Consider the following 23,552-nt stretch of genomic DNA (forward strand, 5'->3'; position numbering starts at 1 on the left):
GAGTAGCGGTCGGTTTCTTTGTGGCCACTGTTCATGTCAGGAAGACCTCAGAAATATTCGTGCGAGACATTCGGCTCCTACCAATTATTGCCCTTTGCCTTGTCGTCTCCACGTCATCCCCACTCTCTTTCTCGAAAGAAACAGTCCGGCCTTGCATGGTCACAATGTAGCATTCGGTAAAGGCACTTATAGCAACCGCTGTAAACCCTGGAAGGAACATTCACTTTCAGTTATTGCTATGGCCACCATGGTACACACTGTCTTTCGTTGCTTTTGCTTGCGTTGTTTTGCGAGGGCGCCCTTAGGGTCCTTGCAGGCTGCACTTGGCGAAATATACTGGCATATTGCATCCAGTTCGTCGTAGACGAGGGTTAATCGCCAGGATAGAAGGTTAATTTCGCCAGCAGAATTGAAGGGTGAAAAATTTTAGTTCAGTGAAATTGCGTATAAATGCACAGCTGCTGCCACAGGCGAATGCATGGGCGTATGTGAATATCGAGAATTGGGCCTAGATTAAATTGTTTATTGTTGTATATTTAATTAATTACTTTGTTGCACTTTATTGTGATCAATATTTAAAACATAACTACTTTAAAACGTAACTTCTATTTTTTCGTGAGTTTCATTGTGTTCGCAATTTCTCAAAGCGCGATTGAGCTGTCCACAGACCCAGGGAGCTAGTTATGCGCACTTCCTTTCATCAAAATTGTCGGAGTCTAGAACGTTGCCAACGCCAGCGCCAATGAACACAATGAACACCGACGGCCTAAGCGTCAGTGCCGCGTTTACATCAGGAGTTTTTAGAAAGGCTAGCTGAATAGTAAATTTTTTTCACCCGCCGCGGTGGCTCAGTGGTGAAGGTGCTCGTCTACAGAGCCTGAGAATCCAGGTTCGAACCCGACCGTGGCGGCCGCGTTTCGATGGAGGCAGAACGCAAAAGTCGCCCTTGTGCTGTGTGACGTCAGAGCACGCTAAAGATCCCCAGGTGGTCGAAATTATTCCGGAGACTACGGCACCTCTTTCTCTCCTTCACTCCCACCTTCCTTCCTTTATGGCGCGGCTCAGGTGTCCACCGAGATATGAGAGACAGATACTGCGCCATTTCCTTCCCTAAAAACCAATTTTCCAATTTTCCAGGCAAGTTTGCGAAAGAAACGCCAGCAGGCTAATTTACACTAGCGCCTTACCTCTGAACTGCAACAGGAGCAGGGAGCACCTCCTCGTAAAGCAGACACGGGGCGAACAGCCGCCACGGCAGGTTGTCCCTGGCTCATGGCAGCAGCTGCTCGAAGTCCAGGATTCCAAAGACAGTGTTAAGTGATTTCCTCGATCAAGGTGCCTCGCTGACCTCTATCTGGAACCTTCCTCTCGCAGCAATCTCCAGTGGAAGATTCCAGAGGAGCCAGCGCACGAATGTTCGGCGTCTTCGAGATTGCGCGAGCTTCGCCAGAGTGTTGTTGTTGTTGTAGCCTTTGACAGAATGGCCCATACCCACACTGTGGGATCGGCCAAGAATCTGGAGGTAAAGGTTGGTACTCACCTGTCCGCAGTAAAGGCAAAAGGAAAACACACGGGAGAGGAAAACCGGGGGAGTCTACCACAAGAAGGGCAGGGAGAGGATGAAAAATAAAAATAAATAAATAAATAAAATATTATATATATACAAAAATTATAATAATAACAATTATAAATAATAATAATAATCATATATATATATATATATATATATATATATATATATATATATATATATATATATATATATATGATGCGAAATTGAGAAACGCTTCGTTTATTGGGAGTCGACGTTTCGGACAGAGCCTGTCCTTTTTCAAGACTGAAGTTACATGGTTCTTGCTTCTCTTCTTAAAGGGTCTTCATCTGAACAGGTGTTCGGCACATGAGCCAAATGCATCGTCGGCTTGTTCTGGCTCATGTGCCGAACACCTGTACAGACGAAGACCCTTCAAGAAGAGAAGCAAGAACCATGCAACCCCAGTCCTGAAAAAGGACGGGCTCCGTCCGAAACGTCGACTCCCAATAAACGTTTACTTAAAAGAAGCGTTTCTCAATTTCGCATCCTATTTAAACTAGCAACCAAGTACGTTTATCTTATTGTGCTATACATGGTTCTTGCTTCTCTTCCTAAAGGGTCCCCATCTGTACAGGTGCTCGACACATGAGCCAAAACAAGCCGACGCTGCAGAAGGAAGAACAGCTCAGGGAAGAGAAAAAAAGAAAAAATTAACAAAAATACACAAACGGGACAGGGTGCGGGGAGGGTAAATGTCGTCGCCCGCCACCCACGTATGCGGTCGCGGGGAGAAAAGAAAAAAAGGAAAAAAGGGGGGAGAAAAAAAAAGAAGAGCGGGAGGGGAGAATGGACAGAGAACTGAGTCCTAACACAGCGGACAGCTAGCAAAGTGTATGGAGACAAACAGTGGCCGACGCACAGCATAGATTTGAGATGCACTTAAATGTTGTCCACCCAAACGAGTAAACAAGATACAATGGAGCAAAAGGGCGGGAGAAAAAAAAAGGACTTCCGCCATGTGCAACTTCTTTGGCAGGATTAGTCAAGGTGGGCAGAGTGGAATTTAACGAGACACACGTGGAGTGTACCTGCACACAGCCACAGAGGCAACAAAAAAAAGGAAAAGAAAAGGCCGGAAACGGAGGCGACTTTGGGGAAGAATCGTCGCGTGGGGCCACTATGAATGGCGGGGGTGCTTAGGTTCTTTGACGGCGCCGCTCTCGTCAAGATGGTCGAACGGGGGAAGGTAAGAACGCGGTGTGCGATGAGGCCATCGGTGTAAGCGTATGGGAGAAAGATTGCGAGGCCTGTCAGGCCGGCACTCCAAGGGCAGTACTGGATTTGAGGGGGCGTATTGAAGACAAAGCGCCCAGGTTCTCATTAATGCCTTGGGCAATTGGTCCAAACTTATAAAGTACGACTCGCGTTGCTCCCGTTCCCGGGTGTTGTTGAACCCACCCTGTAAGACTGTTAATTTAAGTGCTTCAAATGGGTGTTTTTTGTCATTAAAGTGTTTTGACAAGGGGAGGTTAGGTAGAGATAGGGCATGAGCGCGGTGGTTATTAAAGCGAAATCGTAGAGGGTTAACCGTCTGCCCAATGTACTGCATACTGCACACACCACATTCTAGGAGGTAGATAACGTTGGAGCAGTCACAATTAAAGTCGCCATTGATTTTCCATTTAAAGCCTGAGGCTGTGCTTATCGCACAGCTGGTTGTTTGCAGACGTGGCATCTACTTTCGGCGCAGGGTCGGCAACCCAACCCAAGGTGGTTATGTGTTTTTGAGTGTACGAGAATGTTTTGAATGTTTTTCGGTCGTCTGTAGACTACGTGAGGGGGAGTAGTGAAAATTTTTGCGAGGCGCTCGCTTTGTTGGAGAATGTTGAAATGTTTTTTAAGGATTTTGTTTACGTTGGGGGGATTACCTGTGTAGGTGAGTACCAAGTTTTCCCGGTGATCTCTTTCTTCGCTGCGTCGACGTCCATCTAGTATTTCATCTCGGTTGAGTTTAGATGCCCTTTCAATTGCATCGTCGACAATGGCGGGGGGATATCTTTGCTTGGTGAGGACTTCTCGCATGCGATTGGAATTTCTCTCGAAGTCTTGATCTTGTGAACAGATTCTTTTAAATCGGTGTGCCTGAGAGTATGGGATACTTGTTTTGGAGTGGCGAGGATGACAACTTTGAAAGTGTAAGTATTGTTGACGGTCCGTCGGTTTTCTATATACGCTGATGTTAAGTGAGCCTTCCGTTACCGAAATCTCGACATCTAGGAAGTTAATTGAGGTGTGAGAGTACGCGTGAGTGAACGATATGTTGGGGTGGACAAGGTTGAATTGTTCAATAAAATGTAGGAGTTCTTGCTCTGTGTCAGTCCAAATTAGAAAAATGTCATCCAAATAGCGTTTGTATAGGATGGGCTTGATGAGAGAATCTTGCAAGAATTTAGATTCAATACTATGCATGAAGACGTTGGCGTAGGCGGGGGCCATCCTTGTACCCATGGCTGTGCCATTAATTTGTAAGTAGTGTTGATCGTTGAATTCAAAGTTGTTGTATTCGAGTACGATTTTCGCAAGTATTTCTAGAACACGTGTGGCAGGAGACTCCTCTTTTCTATCTTGTCTGTACGCTTCGGTCAGAGATCTGATGCCGTCGGAAAGGAATATTAGTGTAGAGTGAGATTACATCTAATGTTACCAGAAAGGCACCTTCCGGAAGTTTAAGGCCCGCTATTTCGCGAAGGAAATGGTTTGTGTCTCGTATGTAGGATGGGTGTGTTGTTGGAATATGCCTGATTAATGTGTCAATGTAACTGGAAATCGGTTCTGTAATCGTGCCAATGCCAGATACTATAGGGCGGCCAGGATTATCCTTTTTGTGGATTTTCGTTAGTAAGTAAAATCGGCCTGGCGACGGGTGTGGTGCGATGAGGGCTTTAGATAACCTTAGGGTTATGTCCCCTTTTTGCGCAAGCTGATCCAGAGTCTCTGCTATATATTGTTGGTATTGTGGAGTTGGGTCTTTTTCAAGAAGCTGGTAGAAGCAAGTGTTAGAGAGTTGTCTCAAGCCTTCCTCAATGTATGCTTCACTATCCATTACTACTATACCGCCTACTTTATCTGCTGGCTTTATGGTTACATCTGTCCGTCTGCTGAGAGCCTTCAATGCGTCCCGTTCTTTTTTGGACAGGTTCGGTCTCCCTGGAGTGTGGCTTTTGTAAGCGTGAATTATGTCGTTCTGGACCGCATTAATATACATATCCAAGTGTTTGTCTCTTCCCATGTTAGGAGTCCAGTGTTGGTTTGTAACGCAGAATTCTCTGCTGTCTGCACTAAGTTGGGGCCTATCACAAAAGTATTCTTTCAGTCGCAACATTCGTGCAAAATTGTCCAAATCTTTTAAAACTGAGAATTCATTGTATTTGCTTGTGGTGGGGCAGAACGTAAGACCTCGAGAAAGAACTGATTTCTCGTCAATTGTTAGGGCGCTGGATGATAGATTAATAATGCTATCCTGGAAACCGGACCCAGAGCTTGTAGCAACGGGTTTATCATTAATGGCTGCTCCCGTTCCAGAGCGTTCTGCTTGTGTTGTCGGTATTAATGTCGTTTGTGTCGTTGCGTTAAATTTGTTGTTGGGGCTTGCCGTAACAATGGGGTGATTATTAGTAGCTACCTCCGTTTCGGATTCTTCGTGTTCAGCTGGGTTTGTCCACGCGAGGTGTGGAATCCCGTCCCTAATGAATTTTTTGCGTTTTATCTCGCGTACCTCGCGGGTTCTCTTTTCCTCAAAGAGCGTAAGTTCGGTGGCCTCAGGCGCGGTTAGGGGAATGTGTTGACGAGCACGACTCTCTTCTTTTTTCAGAGCCCCCAAGACCCTCTCAAAATGGCCAATCGTAACTCCAAGCAAATCCAAAGAGGCAGATTCTAGCACACGATTCCAATAGACGATATGCGAAATGCGCAGCGCCATCTCTCGACGCTTCGAGAACTAAGTCCTCCATGTTGGCACGGTACAGAAAACGAAACCGCTGCCCAGCGTTGGGTTAAAACGGCTGCGCTTCGATTGAAAAGTAAAATGCCGATGCAGTGTTGCGCTACCCTCTCCACTGTGAAAAGACACTACGATGCGTGCCAGAACTAGGTGCGTTCCAGCTTTTCGCTTTTCTATTTTTTTACTCCGTCCCAACGTTTTAGTAACACAAAACGCCATGCGAGGTATCATGTGTCAGCACGCGGATCAGTGCGCAGCTTTCGCTTTCTGCGCTGATTTTTGACAAATCTCTCGAGGTGATTTGCGTTTAAGTTAAGATAAGGACCACAGCCTTTGTTGTCTTTGATCAAAATTAGAAGCCGATTTCGTGCATTCATCAACTCCCCGGTCGGGCGTGAATATATATAGACGCATACTTGAACAATGTAATAGAAAAGGTAATTTTTTTGAGCGGGCCAATCGCTCGTGCCGTGGCGAAATAAGTTCACTCGAAGAACCATATGCCGATTACTGCTTAGTTTGCTACGTGTTCAGTTAAGTTTTTCCCGCGTTCAATTAGTTTTAGAAGGGCGAGCAAACTCTCTGGACCATACGCATATGTTATGCGCGTTAAGCAGTCTTTGTGAAGCAATACACCCTATATACGTATAAAAGCTGAGGTGCGAATGCTTTATTTCTTGAGGATTCCTATACCTTCCATATCTGCGGCGACGAAAATCTAAAAAAAAAAAGAAGCGAATAATATAGCTACTTTATTATGAAGGAGGGACGCATTTCTAAGCTAGAAAGTTCGTGCAACATTGTTCTGAAAACGCTTCAGGCCATCAGATTTTATTATCGTTGTGGCAAGCTTCAACAGCTTGCTTCGCAACAAAGCCATTTGTCCATGTTTGGGAGTAAGCTAATTAAGTTTCGGAAGCAACCGAACATGCTAATTTCGCCCCTGTACACACAACTTGACCAGCGTATCGAGTCCGTGCAGGCACCTACAGCTGTACGCTCTTTCTCTAATCAAGCCGCCGCGGTAGCTCAGTGCTTCTGAAAAAAAAAAAACTGCGTCTTTGCTTACATTTTGAATTATATATGCCCACTTTCCTCTTGGTAATATCGATTGACAACATCGCAATACTCGCTTCAACTGCGTCTTAAGCAAGACGCGGTTTCAACGAATTGCGGCGAAAATCAACCGACGCCGGGCTCTGAAACGGTGACGTTGAAAACCGCGGATGCGCATTGCACATTACAGTAAAGGAATCGAATTACGCAGCTGGTCGAGGGTCTTGTGTGATTATACTGCAATGCACGAAGCTCCTGGCGTCGGCGCGAACGAAAGTTCGCACTATCACAGAAGTTTGTCAACACACGTGCGCACTCACCGCAAAATAACCGCTCGCTACCCTACCAGATGAATTCACGTCCACCTGGGAATAAAATAGCCATGATAATGCGTGATGCTTGAACTGGTGCTTTAATGCGAGCATTAAAACGACAACAGCACACGGTCACGGTTCGACTTTCCAACCCACTTTCGAGTGCCGATTATTGCGATCATCAGCGAAGCGAAGCTGAGGACGCGGTAGGAGTAAGCTGGCGCTTATTGAAAGCACCTACATTTAGTCAAAGATCAGCTGTGAAAACAACGCAGCAGCTGAAGCTTGCCTGTTGAAATTCCACTCTCAAGAAGAAAGTACGCATAGCAAACGATGCACCAGCTCGACGAGCTCGACCGCGCCAAGATGGAAACCGGAAGTTGTGGGCGCGGTGTTGCCAGACCGCCAAGCAATTTCGCATATCGTCTATTATCCTTTTCCTCATCACACAGGTTACCCATTGATGCTGTTAGTGAAATTTGTAAACCTTTTGGTGCGATTTTGGATTGCATATAAATCTTTAGGCTATGGATATGGAGTTCGTGCCTTATTCGTTTATCCACGATTTTTCTCAACTTTAAAAATTTGGAATTATTTGAGGAGGGCTGTCGGTAGGGTGAGAAAGAGAGAGTCGGCGTACTCACGCGGCCTGATTGTCAGTGTTGACGAACGCGTTGTGCGGAACCACATCGCTTTCGGAGATCGTAGCGAGACAGAGGGGTGCTTGGGATTTCCGGTCTCGAGCTGGTGTCGGTATCGGTCTCGAGCTGGTGTATATATATATATATATATATATATATATATATATATATATATATATATATAGGAGTTTGGATTGGAGAGAGAGTGAGAGAGAGAAAAGAGAGATTCATTCGAAAAATAATGAAGCATAAAAAGAAAATTCTGAAAGCTTTAGCAAGGCAGTCGATGAGATTCCAGCAAGAAATTTTGAACAGCGTCACAAACAGACCTGTGGCTGAACCCAAGCGTGGTGGCACCAAATGACAGCAAGTGTGGGCTGCTCAAACTAAGGCGAAGTTGCTGTAAGGGCAACTCCAGCAGTCTTCTTCTCAAAGAGGTGAAACGACGACAATGGAGCCAAAAATGATCGATAGATTCAGGCTCACGGCAAAATGCAGAGAGGGGAGATAACGCCAAACCAGATCTGCGCACACAGAAATTTACAGGAGGGATGCGGCAGCGCAGCCTCGTCAGAGATACTTCTAGCTGCCGAGATGGACAAATTTTTCCTGCTCCAGGAATATTTCAGATGCTAATATTCCGCCGATGTTAAAAGTGTTGTGTCTTGCGTGCTTAATAACGCTCGTCGCCGGAACCTATAGTAGGATACAACTTAAAAAAACAGCAGTTGCTAACACAGGGCCGCGGTCCGCGGCGTCCTGTATTACTCCGTTAGCCAATTGCAAGTACTGTAAACGAAATCAGCTTTTTAATGTTTGACTATATCAAACAATCCACGTATCAAAATAATAGAGCTCATAATTCTTTTTCTTGTGATAAGCTGCTTGTTTAGGTAATAAGAAACGTTTAAGCAGTGGACTACTTTTTTGTCGTGGAGGAATTCTGTGCGCAGAGGCTGAATGTGGGCGGAGCTTCACTGCAGACTTAAGTTGTATCCGACTATAGATGCTGTTACAGTGTACTAGAAGGGGGCAGTGGGCTTACTCGCCGGCACATGCTATGCGGAGCGGTGGCTCCGCGAACGTCGACGATATGTGCTTCTCCGAGAGGCCGAGCGGCGGCGCTGGTGTCGGCTTCAATGTAGCAGCAGCGGCCCGCGCGCTCATTTCCCTCAGCTACCTCAGCTCCGCGCCGCTGCGTTTGTTTGCGGTGGACGTCGTCGCGTGGGTTTTTTTGTGCAGTGTTTTTGTCGCGCACAGCAAGAAGATATAAGTGTGCTTTTGCAGGGACTGAGCTATGCCGCGACATCGGCAAAAACACTATTACGCGTCCGGGTGCCAAACGAGCTACGTTCATGTCAAGGGTGAACCGAAATTTTCTTTCTTTGGCGTCCCGAAGGATGAAAACAGGCGGCAAGAGTGGGAGAAGAACCTCCACAGAGCCCCTGGACGACACGAGCGCAGTATGCTAGCTCCATTTCGAGCCGCGTTATCAGGGATTATGTACACGTAAGCCAAAGCAAAGAGGGGAGGATAGCACATGTGGAGCCGATTCTGCGCGGCGATGCTGTGCCATCCAGTCTTCCTAATTTCCCCACCTACCTTACTACGAAGCCGACACTGCCCGTTCGATAATGCTGCGGCCGTGCAGTCTTCTCGCACCGAGGACGCAGTTGATACGCAGGAAAACAGCTTCGATCACCAAGTCCTTTCGCGAACAAGCCGTCAAAAATGCCAGCCAGCGTGTACGTCTTCCGATTGCGATGTTTTAAATCAGTTTTATTTCAATTTGGAAATGTCATCAGTATACTGAAGCAAACAGTTTTCCAGGTCACGCCGATGTCGTAAACTGCACGGCCGTGTTTACCTCCAATGCAGAAGTGCTCTCCGAGAAGGTCGGTTGCAGTTCCCATGCTCCTTCCCTCACAGCAAAAATAATTAGTTTTTATGTTTTCACACGTCTGCATGCATTTCTATGTGAAAGGAATTAACAGCGACAAGGCAGGAAAGCGGCCGAGGGCCAAACAGCTCGAGTTGAGCCGTTGCACATAAGGTGCTGCGTGACTCATTGGCCGGGGGTTGAACTTCACTTAATTGAAATAAAAGCTTCGTGTAAGCAACAAACATCCCTGCTATCTTTATTTTATTTACTCTTACATTGCTGTAGACAAGCATGGCACGATTGTAACTACATGGTTGGTAACAAATGCCGAAGTATACTGTCACATGTGAAACAACATTGGTGAAACAATTAAATATTTAAGCTATATATGCAATTTCATTTTGGCAAACCAACCTCATAGCATGCCTGCTTTTTTTTTAGCTTGGCTAGGAGGTATGGGCGCACTGTTTTCTAATTCACGTGTGGACTACCAGACATAATCTTCATACAAAATCATTCCCGGTTAGTGCAACACGATATGAAACGGTATATTTCATCTCCGACACTCTAATTCAAGATTTCTACTATATATATACATATTTTGAACGGTTGCTTGATAATTTGGAACATTTTAAGGCCCTTTCTGCAAAAGCAAAATCTGTCGGCGACGATTTATTTGGTTAAAATGCCTCGCGGTTAGGATAAGCAGCAAGCCGATGGAGTTGCCCTCGTACTTTTACGCAAGTTACTGAGGTGGGAAATATCATGTGGCCTAAAAAAGATGCGCTGATTGCTAAAGAAATGCAAAGACTCTCAAGTGTTTTAAAATTAAAGCCAACAGGTCTGTCGACGGCTTGAACTGAAATAAACAGAACCAGCAGGAGATGAGAGCTCCAGGCAAAGTTTCCATTGAAGTTGCCTGTGGCGCCACCTCTCGGATGCGACGCTGACTGCGTCAAAGGAGCGGGTGAGTAAGCCCACTGCCCCCTTCTAGTGCACTGTAATGCTGTCATATACGCTGTAGCCAAGATGGTGGGCAACGCGGGGCCGCCTAGGGAAGCCTTTGCAAGGTTATCCGCGATCTTATTTACAGTCACGCTGCTGTGGCCGGGTACCCATATCAAGTGAACAAGGCTCAAATTCGATGGAAGTAGCGATAAAAAAGTGCTTAAAGTGGTGCGCGTGTTACAGTGCAGTCTTCCTTTCCTTCGCCAGCCATGCGCTTCGTTTTCCTTTTCACGCAGCACCTATTTTTAGAGATTTATTAAACACCTCGTCAGTACAACATAAAACATAAATTGAGTACAAAGTTTAATATTTTCTAGTGGAAAAATTTTGTTCACTAGGTGGTGTTCAATCTGAACGAGCCTCAAGGCATGCTGGGTACTCGACTTCCAGGTCGTTCGGCGAGATGCGCGTGTACAGCGCTCTCCTTGAAATGCGGAATTGCGAAGCTTAAACTCGTTCTTAATTTCTTAATACGCGCGAATGAAGTCGTAAGAAAGGTCAGCATGTTCTACGTGCATTATTATGCTTGCGCTCGACGTTCCGTATTGGAATTAAGGGCGGAAAAGCGTTGTAAGTGCGAACGTTGAGACATGCGTCGTCTCTTCGCGCTGAAGTTTAGGACGCTTCATTCATTCGCTACAAAAGTCCGCCTGTTGTTACGGTTATCGTGTGGCTGCTACACAGTTTTCTAATATATATCAGAGCACATGTTTTCTAGAGGTTTCGCGCTTCCAGGCGCTGAATATATGGACTACCAGCAACCGCAGCCTAGCATTACGCACGAGCGCACTGGCGCGCACATTGTAGCAGGGTGGCTGCGACGGCAAAGAGCTTGAACCGTGCAAATCCTCGGAGGACTTTCGGTGCTTTTTCTATATACACCCCGCGGTGGCCTAGCGATTAGGGCGCTCGGCTACTGGGTCGGAGGACCCGATCCGGGACGCGGCGGACGCGTTTCGATGGAGGCGAAAGGCGCCGGTGTGCTGCGCGATGTCAGCGCACGTTAAAGAACTCCCGGTGGTCTCAATTAATATGGAGGCCTCTACTATGGTGTTCCTCATTGCCCACGTGTCGCTCCTCCTCTCAAAAGTCTATGGACTTATCAATGTTTTACAACCTTAGCAAGGGGCACAATCTGTTTTATTGTCGGTTTTTGCACTTGCCAGCTAATTGCTTTCGTTGGATATTTGCTATGCTTTATGAAATAATTACTTCAGAAGCTGGCATGCTTAGCAACTCTATCAAGTGATTTAATTTTAGTTGAGCTGCAATGCAAAAATGCAACTGCATTACAAATGTGTTGAATTTTCAGCACTACTGTAGTCTTTCTGCATGTACGAATTTTATGCGCCGACAAGCATGCACCGAAGCTGTGGCTGAAAACCTCTACTTATGTGCGGCAAGAGCCTGGATGGGCAAGTTACATCGCAGCTATTCCACCAGTGAGAGGCGTCCACTCACTGTGGCTTTGGTGGATGAATAATTCTTTGCTCACAAACAAAACCAACTGTGCATAGTTATGCACTGCAACTGTACTGCAATGCATTTCACATCCTGCATGGTAGTGTGGTACATTTTTCAAGAAATGCTTCGGCGCGCCAGACAAGGACAAAATGTAGAAAACACACCACAGAGTGCCATTTACATATAACTTGCAGCTCTGAATGTTAAGAATTTCTGTACTCTGGGTCTGGGACTGGGTGACAAGAGCGAACACGACGGCTACTGGACGTGAGCGCTGCAGTGTTCACCTACTCCGTTTATGGCGTCGCCGTAAACGTCTTCAACGCTCCTTCCGCTGCCAACCCCACAATGCCCAACTTTCTTCCCGGATCACTGCTCTGCGGGCCGAGATCGTCGCCCACTGCGCCTCACTCGAGCACTCTCGTTGGAGTGCTCTTTGTGACCGTCTTGACTCTGCATTGCACTCGCGATCCACATGGTCTCTGTTCAAATCCCTCCTTGGCACTAAGCCTGCCCTTGCTCCCACTCTAGCTAAAGCCCTCACTCAAGGAACTCCCTCCGATGTTTTAGATCAGCTCGCCTCTCTCTATCTCCCGCCCCCTCTGGCACCCTACTACCCGGTGTACTGCGGTGGACCTAACCCCGATCTGGACCAATCCTTCACTCTCCGGGAGCTCGAATCGGCTCTGGCTGCTAATGCTACACGCTTGGCTCCCGGTGAGGATGCCATTACATACACCACACTTCGCAACCTTCCTGACTGCGCCAAAGAATTCCTCCTTAAAACCTACAATGATGCATGGGACAGCGGCTGCCTGCCCAGCTCCTGGACCTCCTCCCTCATTTCTATGATTCCAAAGCCGGGCAAGCCTCCCTCTCTCTCTAACCTCAGCCCAATCTCCCTGACATCATGTGTTGGTAAGACCCTTGAGCGAATGGCCCTGACTCGCCTCTCTAATTTTCTCGAGACGAGGGAGTTCTTCCCTCATTCTCTCATCGGCTTCCGACGCCACGTCTGTGCACAGGACATGTTTCTGGTTCTCCAGCACACGTTTCTGTCACCTACCCCCACTCAAATTCACGCACTTGTGACCGTCGATGTTCGCAAGGCCTTCGACGGTGTTTGCCACGACCACATCCTTTCTCAACTCGCCTCCCTAGACTGTGGCTCCCGCATGTACTGTTATATCCGCTCATTCCTCTCTAAACGTGTCGCTCGCTTTCGAGTCGACACCTATCTGTCCGACCCCCACAACATCACCCGAGGCACTCCTCAAGGTGCTGTTCTCTCTCCTACCCTTTTCAATCTTGCTATGGACCCTCTCGCCTCCCAGCTAGCTGAAATTCCCGACCTGCATCATATATTTTACGCCGATGACATCACTCTCTGGTGTTCGTCTGGCTCTCCCGGTCACGTACAGGACACCCTGCAACGTGGCCTAGATCTCATCGACTCCTTTCTCACCACTGCTGGCCTCTCTCCTGCTCCTGAAAAATCCGAGCTCCTTCTCCTCAACCATTCCTCATACCAGCGCTCACACAACCAATTCGTCTCTCTCCACCTTTCTGGCTCTCCCATTCCTGTCGTCACGCAGTCCAAAGTTCTTGGCTTTCCTTTGCATGCAGCCAAGAACGTGCAAGCCCTCCACCGTGCTGTCACCACCTGCCATTCCGTAACTCACCTCCTGCGGCGCGTGGTCACTCGGCGCTCAGGTCTCCACGAGGCTCATGCGTGCCGAGTTGCCCACGCGCTGGCCCTCAACAAGGTCTTATTCAACTTAACGCTCTTGAGACTGCCCTTGTGGGCCTCTACAAGGCAGCTCTCAACCTCCCTATCACTACCTCTACTGCAAAGATCTTTGCAACAGGCCTCTTTCATCCTCTCCGTTCTCTGCTCTCTCTCCATCATGACTCGCAGATTGCCCGGCTTTCCCTTACCCGTCAGGGTCAGTGGTTACTGACTCAAGCGGGTATCTCGCCCATTCCCTGCGCCCCGTTTACCTCTCCTATTCGCACCCCCGCTCCCAATCTTCGGATCCTCCCCCTTCCGTCCAATATGTCCCCCGTTCTGCACGCCGGCCGTCGTCATGCGGCCGCACAGCACCATTCCCCTCTCTTTGATACCCAGGGTGTAGCTTACACGGATGCCTCCTTCGTGGCTCCTCGAGGTTCCTGCGGCTACGCCCTGTACCACCCCCACCTCCCCGCTCCTGAAACTCACACCAGCGGGCCGTTTCTACGCCCTCCGGATGCATTGTCCCTCGAGGTCCTCGCCATTGCGCATGCCCTCCAGTCATTTGCCCTCCTTCCCTCTCTTCAAGAGTACACAGTCTATTCAGACTCACAAGCCGCTATACACCACATACAGAAACGCACCCTAACCCCTTCTCTTCAACAGGAGGTCGAACGAGCGGTCTCCGCTTTGCAGCCTTCCATCGTTTTCCTCCGCTGGGTCCCTGGGCATTCAGGGATTGATGACAATGAGCTGGCTCATCAGCTCGCCCGTGACACACTTTTCCGGGCACCGTTGATCCCCTGGCCCAAGCCCTCGGAGGACGGTGGGAGACTCACCCTTCGCCGCACCATAAAAGAGGTCTACCTCGAGCTCCGCCTCGACAAACGCCTTTACCCTCCCCCTCATCCATCACTCACAGTGCCGGAGGCTCGCCTTCTTCGGCACGTTCAAATGAATGCAATCATCACCCCGTCTCGCCTCTTTCTCTATCGCTATCGATCGGACCCTTCCTGTCCCAACTGCCCCTGTATCTATGCGGACCTTGCCCATTGCCTCTTCTATTGCCCGGCTGCTCAGCAGTCGGGTTCCTACCCCCCACCTTCTTTATCCATCACCACCTGGCTCGACTGCCTTGGCGCTGAAGGGGAGGAAGAATAGCGACTTCTGGTCGCCCAGGTGGTCGATATGCTCGGCCTGTAAATTTTGGCCGAATAAACGTCTTCTACTACTACTTTCTATACTCGATTTCCCGATGCTGGTTGCTGCATTATGTAGATGAAAAAAAATGTACAAAAATAAATGCTTTGTTTTGCGTCATCTTTTGAATGTTCACTAGCTTCAGGATGTAAAATTAATGTTGCTTCCCATAAAGGCAGAGGAGAGCCTGTAGCCATTTTGTTGTCATATATTTTGTGCTCTGAGCCTAGTTGAAGGAGAACCACCAGTGCACAGACAGATATTGCCAATGGTTGGCACCTCAGCTGTTGATGCCTAGCTATGTATAGAAATGTGGAAATGTATAACTTACGTACTGTATGCCCAGTGTTCAAAGCAAGGTAGGTAAGTAACAACACTAGCAGCTAGGCAAAAGATCAGCTTGCTTTGTGTTTTTCCTAATGAAAACCTAAAGCTAGAGCAAGGCATCAGAGCCTGCTGCAGAGCTTCGCTACTGGCACCGCAATGTAAACAACGTCAGGCAGAAAGACAAAATAGTAAGCAAACACCAGCCAAAAGCAGAACAAGCTCTTGACACAGGGAGCTTTACTGCTGAACTGCAAGAGGAGCAAGTTTCTCAGCTATTAATGGGAAACTCTTCTTGTCCTGTGGGTAACAGCATCATATGTTTGTCTTGCAAAACCTTATGCAACACATTTTCTGCAACATGTAATAAATGAGGTTAATGCAGGTGATCTGTGTGACAAATAGTAAATTATAATGAATAGTATGTTCGAGCGTAAAAAAAATATCATGCTTCGGCTTTTACAGCACACACAGAAGCTTGATACGAGTTGTTTTCAGCATCTTCTACAAGTTCCTGTTACAATGTCTTGTGCAATGTTGAACAAAAGGCATTCGCATCCAGTTTTAGCTTTGGCGTTAACAATGCGACAAAGCATGCACTTTGATAAACTTTCCTAAGACACTAGTGATACCAGAAAGTCTGGAATGTCTGTGAACACAATGTGTTCCTTTGCTTTTTAATAAAAAACAAGTAATTAGCATGATTATTACTCTTGATCATTATGAACCCAACGACCACTAGACCAGCCTCTGCCTTCCTTGTAGCATCTTGCACTTCTTGGAATCACCGATGTCCCTCTAAATTAGTCAATCATTAAGTGCAATATTACTACATGCAAGCATGCAATGCGTCACATATGCCAGCTATAGACGTAGACATTTATTTACTTCACATGCATATGTTCAGCACATACATAGTGTACGAATGACGCTTTGCTGCACAGTGACAGTACAGTATTATAACATATGTCTCAGATGTCAATTCGCCTAAGTTCTGTATAATGAAAGGTGCAAAACAGCCAAACTAGGCTGGCTGCTATTTTCTTAATTATGTTATCTTGAAGTGAAGCTTTTCCCAACTTACTGAGTCAGAGTATGAAAAGAAAGGCGATAAATAATTCTTATCACTTTTTAATGCGATCAGCCCCTCTCTGCACACAGGAAATGAAGAAACATTACTGCAACAAGCGGGTCCACACAAGCAGGCAACTTAAGTGTAACAGGTTGCTTAATTATAATTTTCTACACTTGCTGCGCGCTGATGTCGACTAGTGTTCTGGTGTAGACGTGTTTCAGTTTGAGCATGAAATTAACAAAAATGGCCTCATAAAACAATTTATAACTTTTACAAGTCGTCGTAAACATACCTTAACATTGCGATCAGAGCAGTGCAAGGGAATGAGACGCCGCCGCATGTGGTCGCGGTGTAGCCGCTTCGACACCTGACGGCAGTGACCACACATGCCTTAATTATTAGCTATGGATTCGAGCTACTCGCATTCAGCGCAAATGTCTGAGGAATAAATAGTCATGTCTTTTAACATCTTAAGTTGTCACGCGGTACTGACAGAGGTCGAACCGCATATAATTGCAAAAATAGCTCGCACGGTGCTGCTGCTGTCATGCTAGACCAGATGTGGCACATAGCCAAATTTGTCCGAGGGAGAAATTGGTGCTCCTCAAGGAAAGAAAACCTACTTAACAGAATTCTTCAACTTCCACAATGCTTTCAAACTCTGCTGCCAACAAAATGTTCGAAGCATAGCCTAGGGTTGACCGTCGCAGGCACTCTGCCAGCGGATTGCAACGGCGCACAGTTTTTGCCGATCCCTATACTTGATGGCACTCGGGAACATGCTGCATCCGTTTGCAGTGAAGTTTCTGCAGGTTGAGGCAGTGCACAACATCCTTTTTCCAGCAATGTGAGTGCCAGTATTAAGGAGAGAAAGACCGAAACCGCATGTCTGCAAGCAATTCGCACACAAACCAAACCACAGGAACGACCCGGAAGTTCAAATTCGCGTGAAAAAGCTGCGCCATGACGCAATGCCTGCCGTAGGTTGGGCACCACCTATTGCAATAAATATTGAATCCAATAGTTTTTACAGAAAAAAAATCTACTGAAACCTTCAGAAAATGGTCAGTTTCCCCATGGTAAGGAAAGAGTTAACACTAAGCCGAATTCTTGATAGGCCACGCCGGTGACGCGCGTTATCAACAGCAAGGTAGGGGGGACCGCTCGTGACATGCACGAAAGTATGTCATAAAAACGTGACAACATATTTAAACAAAAGGGCGCATACAATCGACAAAAACTTTTCGAAAATTCAGTTACAGCTTAAATACTCACCTGTAATAATACAATTGTTAGGTTTTCTTCTTATATTTCTTTTAAATGTTTTTAAAGCGCATCAGTTCAGGCGAGGCAGCAGCCATGGCGTCAGGCAGAGTTCACACACATGAACGAATTTCGTCCAGACCGTCAGCTCAAAGGCATTTAGTTCGCCCATACGTTTATACTCGATGTCGAGCAAGCGTACATGACAGCGTACCCCATGCCTTGCTTTTACCCATGTTTTTACCTCCCTGTCGGACTCTGACATGGGGCCTCCGGAGCTTCTGCTGGCCGACATTCTACGTCTCTGTGAGAAAAACCAATCGTCGCGCACTTCGGGTCCTAGATCAGCCCCATCGCAGTGATGAAAGGTCGGCACCAAGGGTATCTGTTGTCGCCACTCGTATATTCTATATGGCGAGCATCGAGCGAGAGCTGCTGTGTTGAGAGTGTTGTTACAATTCACACAATCTTATACCTTTACAATAACCCCTTTGTCGCCTTTTCAAGGCCAGCAATGCACCTCTCATATAGCTAATTTGGTCAAATGTTTAGGGGAATCCCCCAAGGTGGAGTAGATTTGTAATAAGGGAGTAATTACTCATTGGCATCCACCCGAGCGCAGCCATACGGCTACAAAGGAAAGCTTTACAGCTTTCTCAGAAACTTCGTAGTTAAAGAAAAATTCGTCCTAGTCCGGGGTTCGAACCCAGGACCACCGCTTCACCAGAGCAGTCGCTCTACCAATTGAGCTAACCAGGACGGCAAGCTTATGGTAGGACGAGAGCGAATTGATCAATAACTCGAAGTGAAAACTGTGTTGGTAAAATGTTTAGGGGAATCCCCCGAGTTATTGATCAACTTGATCTCGTCCTACCGTAAGCTTGCCGTCCAGTTAAGCTCAATTGGTAGAGCGACTGCTCCGGTGAAGCGGTGGTCCCGGGTTCAAACGCCGGACCAGGACGAATTTTTCTTTAACTACGAAGTTTCTGAGAAAGCTGTAAAGCTTTCCTTTGTAGCCGTATGGCTGCGCTTGGGTGGATGCCAATGAGTAATTACTCCCTTGGGGGATTCCCCTAAACATTTGACCAACACAGTTCCCACTTCGAGTTATTGATCAATTCGCTCTCGTCCTACCATAAGCTTGCCGTCCTGGTTAGCTCAATTGGTAGAGCGACTGCTCCGGTGAAGCGGTGGTCCCGGGTTCAAACGCCGGACCAGGACGAATTTTTCTTTAACTACGAAGTCTCTGAGAAAGCTGTAAAGCTTTCCTTTGTAGCCGTATGACTGCGCTTGGGTGGATGGCAATGAGTAATTACTCCCTTATTATAGCTCATTTATTTGTGAAGTGATTTTCGTACCCTTCTTACTACTCTGCACGTTTGTCAACAGTTCTCAAAAAATTTTACAGCAGGGTAATAACTTGCCTGACCAAGCATTAACTTGCAGTGACGTGTGATATCACACAGAGCATGCAAACACACAATAAGGGTCCGTGCTTTCATTGTAGCAAAAAAGCTACAAGGAACTTGCTGAAAAGTCCAAAGACACGTACAAAACATTTAATTACATTTTAACAATTTCACAATCAGTCGCATAAAACAAACATTTCGCTATACTAAAAATATGAACATCAGCAGATTCCAAAGGTCCCTGGAACCCCCAGCCCCCTGCAGTGGATATTCAGGGAAGTAAGGCTGGCCGCTACCTCCTCCTGGCAGGCACTGCGTAAAAAAAAAAAAAAACATTGATGTGGCTTTCACGCCCTCCTCTAGGTCAAATATATCTCTTCAAAACAACCAACTGGAGTTCAACGATACATACGGCTGTTTCATATTAAGCGACGTGATGGAGAAAGTTGCCACCCTCTTTAGGTACCGCAAGAATAGTATCATTCCAGAAATCCCAAACATCTCATACAAACTCGCCACAAAGGCCCATTTGCTGTGATGCTCAGTGGTGCAGGTAAAGGTTGTGGGTTGGATTCCCGGCCACGGTGGTATACATTTAGGGGGCACGAAACCATGCACTTTGACTGAAATTTTTCGTTACATCTGAAGACATGGTGAAAGTTTACGAAAAGTGTGGGGAAGATTTACTGACTATTGCTTCGCAGGAGTTGACCAGATTTACAATTGCATGCTTGAATAACCAAAACAGACACTTAGCGAAATTCATATCACACATCGCACGTGTGAAAGCTGCTGAACATGCCAGTACAGTCTGTGATCCAACCTGGTGATAGCTTGCAATTCTTTCCCTGCCCCATCACTTCACCACTCGACTCAAAGTCTCGGTGCACACTCGGCCACTATTAGTGCCTCCGTACGGCAGTCTCGCTTTCGGGCCGTAGTGTTTCTCACCTCAGTGCCTCTGTTTCTGCGTAGCTTTTAAAGCTTCCAGAGTTTCAGTGTGCACTACACAAGCTCTTATTTATCATCGCCAATGAGAACGCGCAGTGTCCTCGGGGCACAATGAACACAACACAACGTTCGGTGCAATACCTCCTTTCGAAATAGACGTTTTACTTACTGGCAAAGTACACTGTTGCATGCAAAAAAGGAATCGCAATGAAAAGAAGACCGCACTGAGCATGCGATGGAGTCCCGTCTTTCATTTGCAACCCGATAGATAGCACTTTGAGGTACGTTGTGGTGGTGAGAGAGAGATTTGGGCTGAATGCGTTAGCACTGACAATGCTCTGGTAGACACGGGGCACTGCAGTAATAGGCCGCACCGTTCACTGGAGTGAGCAGCCTCTCGCGATCAACCCACCTGCCAAGGTGGCAGGGCGGGCGCTCTGCTTATCCAGTGTCCGGACAGCACTCAACGTTACAGATGCCAAGCCGCGTCTAGCTGCCTGATACACCACAGCTCTCGCTCTCTAACCAGGTTCAACAGTAGTTAAGCAGCAGCTAGCTTTTTCCTGTGCGCTGTAACTGAGGTCTGTGTCGGACGGCATGCCATATCCCACTGTAAAGCAGCCTTTCTGTCTTTTTTACGAGAGCGAAGAAGTAAAGTCTATTCGCAGCACGCTTAATAGTTCAATAATGGCTGCGTTTGGGCGAGTTGGTTAGACATGTTAAACCTGGAAAGCGCATAAAAAACAACGGACAACAGAAAGAGACAGACACACGAGCGCTTAAAAAAAAAAATAACGCTTAATAGCTCATCCGCGGCCAACAGCCCCCTGCACAACAATGTCTCGAGCGTGTGCATGAAGCCTGAGGTTCATTTGGCCTTTAACTCACCTTAATGATCCAACACCTCCACACCGCCACACCTGAGACATACCTCGCGGTCTCACGATGCTAGAGGGCGAGGAAAAAACTTGGACAACGCCTAACCTACCATTAACAGTGCAATACGATAGCATTACAGATCCCTCTCGTGTAAGTGCCCCTGTTTATGAACAGAGAGTCATAGATTGTGGGAAGTCCTCATACCACTACTGGTGCAGCGGTTGAGCAATGGATCGCCGCACCGGCAGATGGCTGTGCTTGCGAGACGCTGGGGCTTGTGAGATGCAGAGTGCTGTTCCCAAGCTCGCGTCATGCTCATTTTTGCACAGGCAGTGTTTCGTGAGGCTGTCTATCTTTCCACGAATCAGCTGATACACAGTGCTGCAGTGGGAAGGTGGAAATCGCATTGAATTTATTAGAATTTCAATGCTGCCTGACATGGCGTGCAGGCTGCCCACAACCCGGTGGGCAGGTTGCCACCTCTCTTTCGTGACGTGGAGGAGAGCCAGCTTTTCTTGTGAATGGGACGTCTAATGCTAGCACACTAAAAGCATTCCCAATGCACCAACATGCCGGTCACCCCCGGTGTAATCCACTCCGTGCCTTATGTACGGGAATTTTGGGGCTACGCCTTCGGTCACCAAATTCTGGTTTGCCTGAAGGGCTCGATGAGCACGTGCTCCTTCATTATAAGTTCTTGCTATCTTCCTCCTCTTACTATCCGACCGCAATCTTACTGCATTGATAAAAATCTACGCATTTCTGATGTCAAGATACCCAATCTCACTGCAATTTAGATGGTGCCCTTATCGCTGATGACTGCATTTATCATTCTTCTACGCACTCAATGTTCTTCATTCTACTCATAGTCGCTAAATATTGTTCGCTGTTCTCAAGAACAGAGAGCCCATAGAACACATAATCAGCCATGCAAGAACTTAAGTCCCACCTTGGCCGTTTCCTGTCTCCGAATAGCACATTTTGACCTGCCACATCAAAAAACCATCTTTTTGGGGTTATTAAGGTGAGCTTTATCTCATTCTCCTAATATCATCCTCACAACTACCTTGCCCTGCGTCAATTTATTTTCTACAGTAACTGGCAGTATACTCTGAATGTATTCATAATTAACACATTGTAACATACGAGTAGGAACACATAGACTTAGACTTCGAAGTAAGTATAACAAATCGACTACGCTTAAACGTCACAGCAGTCAAATGTCGCTTTAAATCCTGTGCTACGGACCATTCGAGATCTCTTAACATAGGCGCCCCATGCACATATTATACCGAGAACAGAAATAACTCCTACAGCACTGTTTCGTGTGTGGTCGGCATAAGCGGCAAAAGTGTAGGTGCTTGGCAGCAATTACAAATGCTGCCTGGTGTCATTATGCCTTCTTCTCGACATTTTTTGCTTACAATGTGGGCACATGGGAATAAAGATCTCCAGTTGGTCGAAATTAATCCGGAGCCCTCCACTGCAGCACCTCTTTCTTCTCTCACTCCCTCCTTTATCCCTTCCCTTACGGCACGGTTCAGGTGTGTACCGAGATCTGTGACAGATACCGCACCATTTTCGTTCTGAAAAAAAAAAACACTTTTCAAGACCAGCTGTAGGACAAGCTTCAGAGTCACGTTGGTTAACTCTTCAGATATTGCAAATGACCCATCACATGGCCTTGTTTTCTGCGGTTCTCGTTGTATAATGTGCTAGGCTCCTTAATGGCACACAACCAAATATTGCCGGAATAGCAGTGGCCTGAGCCATGGTGCTACAGAACCCAAGCCTGAATGTATGCCGTCTTACCGCTCATCTCCTCGCCTAGGCCGATGCGGCAGAAGAGGAAGACGAGCGAAGGCCGCATTCCGGCGATGGGAGCCATCTTCCACAGCAGGGTACATGCTGGGAAGCACCCACGCCGCAAGGAGAGACGCACACACCTGCGAATAAGGAAATACAAGTTTGAACATAGAGCCGTGCACAAACGGCGCTCTTTCGCAGCAGTCGCTGCTGTTTATATGTTGTAGGCATGTTCGCCGTCAGTGCGACCTCAAATAGTACCACGCAGCAGCTTCTGTGCATAAACGCAACTATCGCAGTTTAGACATCTTTCTCTTCCCTTCACACCGAGCTGCATCTCCTAGAGATCTATCTTGAGAAATATCAGGCATCCATTTCATACAAACCTTTAATTCCTCTCAGATAAGCGCTGTGAAAAGAAACTCACCAGCAGCTCTAGCAAGCTTTCGCATTACATTTGCGCAAAGATGTACCATTTCTCCCACCAGTCTACGTGTATGCATGAACACTCAGTTTCTTATGCACACTAATTCCGAAATATATAGGAGAAGTTAACACATGTAAGGTGCCAGTTTCACCCAATATGCTTGCTCCCCACCAAGCCGGGTGCTTAAGAGGAATTCTTTGCTTGAAAAATAGTTTCCAGATTACTGCTGCAGTTTCTTTTTTAATATAGTCACGTCCAAACGCTGCGGTGAGGTGCAGCGAATTTTCTTGGAGGGAAGCATTCATTGTTCTGAGCCCACAATTGGCGCTTTGGTTCTATCTGACGCCGCCAGATAAAGCCACCTGCAGGCGTCCTAGCACAGATCCCCAATGGAATCGCAGTGAAGCGTCGGGTGCATCAAGGGCATATTTCCATTGCATTTCATAAAAATATCCTCAGCACATTTGTTAGCTTTCGTACACAGCATGACTGGTCCATTTTGCACAATGCAAATTTTTCTTTTTTTTTGGCAAAGCTACCTGTTTGCAAGGGGCTTAACTTACACAAAATGTGAGTTGTAGACAGGA

At 46.9% G+C, this 23,552-nt stretch overlaps 1 long non-coding RNA gene and 1 other non-coding gene across 2 annotated transcripts; both read right to left on the reverse strand.

Moving 5' to 3' along the window:
- Nucleotides 1-18,178: 18,178 nt before the first annotated feature.
- On the reverse strand, nt 18,179-18,252 carry TRNAT-GGU (transfer RNA threonine (anticodon GGU)). Its single transcript has one exon. It is a non-coding gene; the product is annotated as a tRNA-Thr (tRNA).
- A 784-nt stretch (nt 18,253-19,036) lies between these two features.
- Nucleotides 19,037-22,641, reverse strand: LOC149354381 (uncharacterized). The gene is made up of 2 exons (XR_016289655.1): nt 22,545-22,641; nt 19,037-19,214 (listed from the first exon to the last, which is right to left on the reverse strand). It is a non-coding gene; the product is annotated as an uncharacterized LOC149354381 (long non-coding RNA).
- Between the last annotated feature and the right edge of the window lie 911 nt (nt 22,642-23,552).

Source organism: Amblyomma mixtum, chromosome 3 (genome assembly GCF_055824585.1).
Source record: "Amblyomma mixtum isolate Tamu chromosome 3, ASM5582458v1, whole genome shotgun sequence".
NCBI lineage: Eukaryota > Metazoa > Arthropoda > Arachnida > Ixodida > Ixodidae > Amblyomma > Amblyomma mixtum.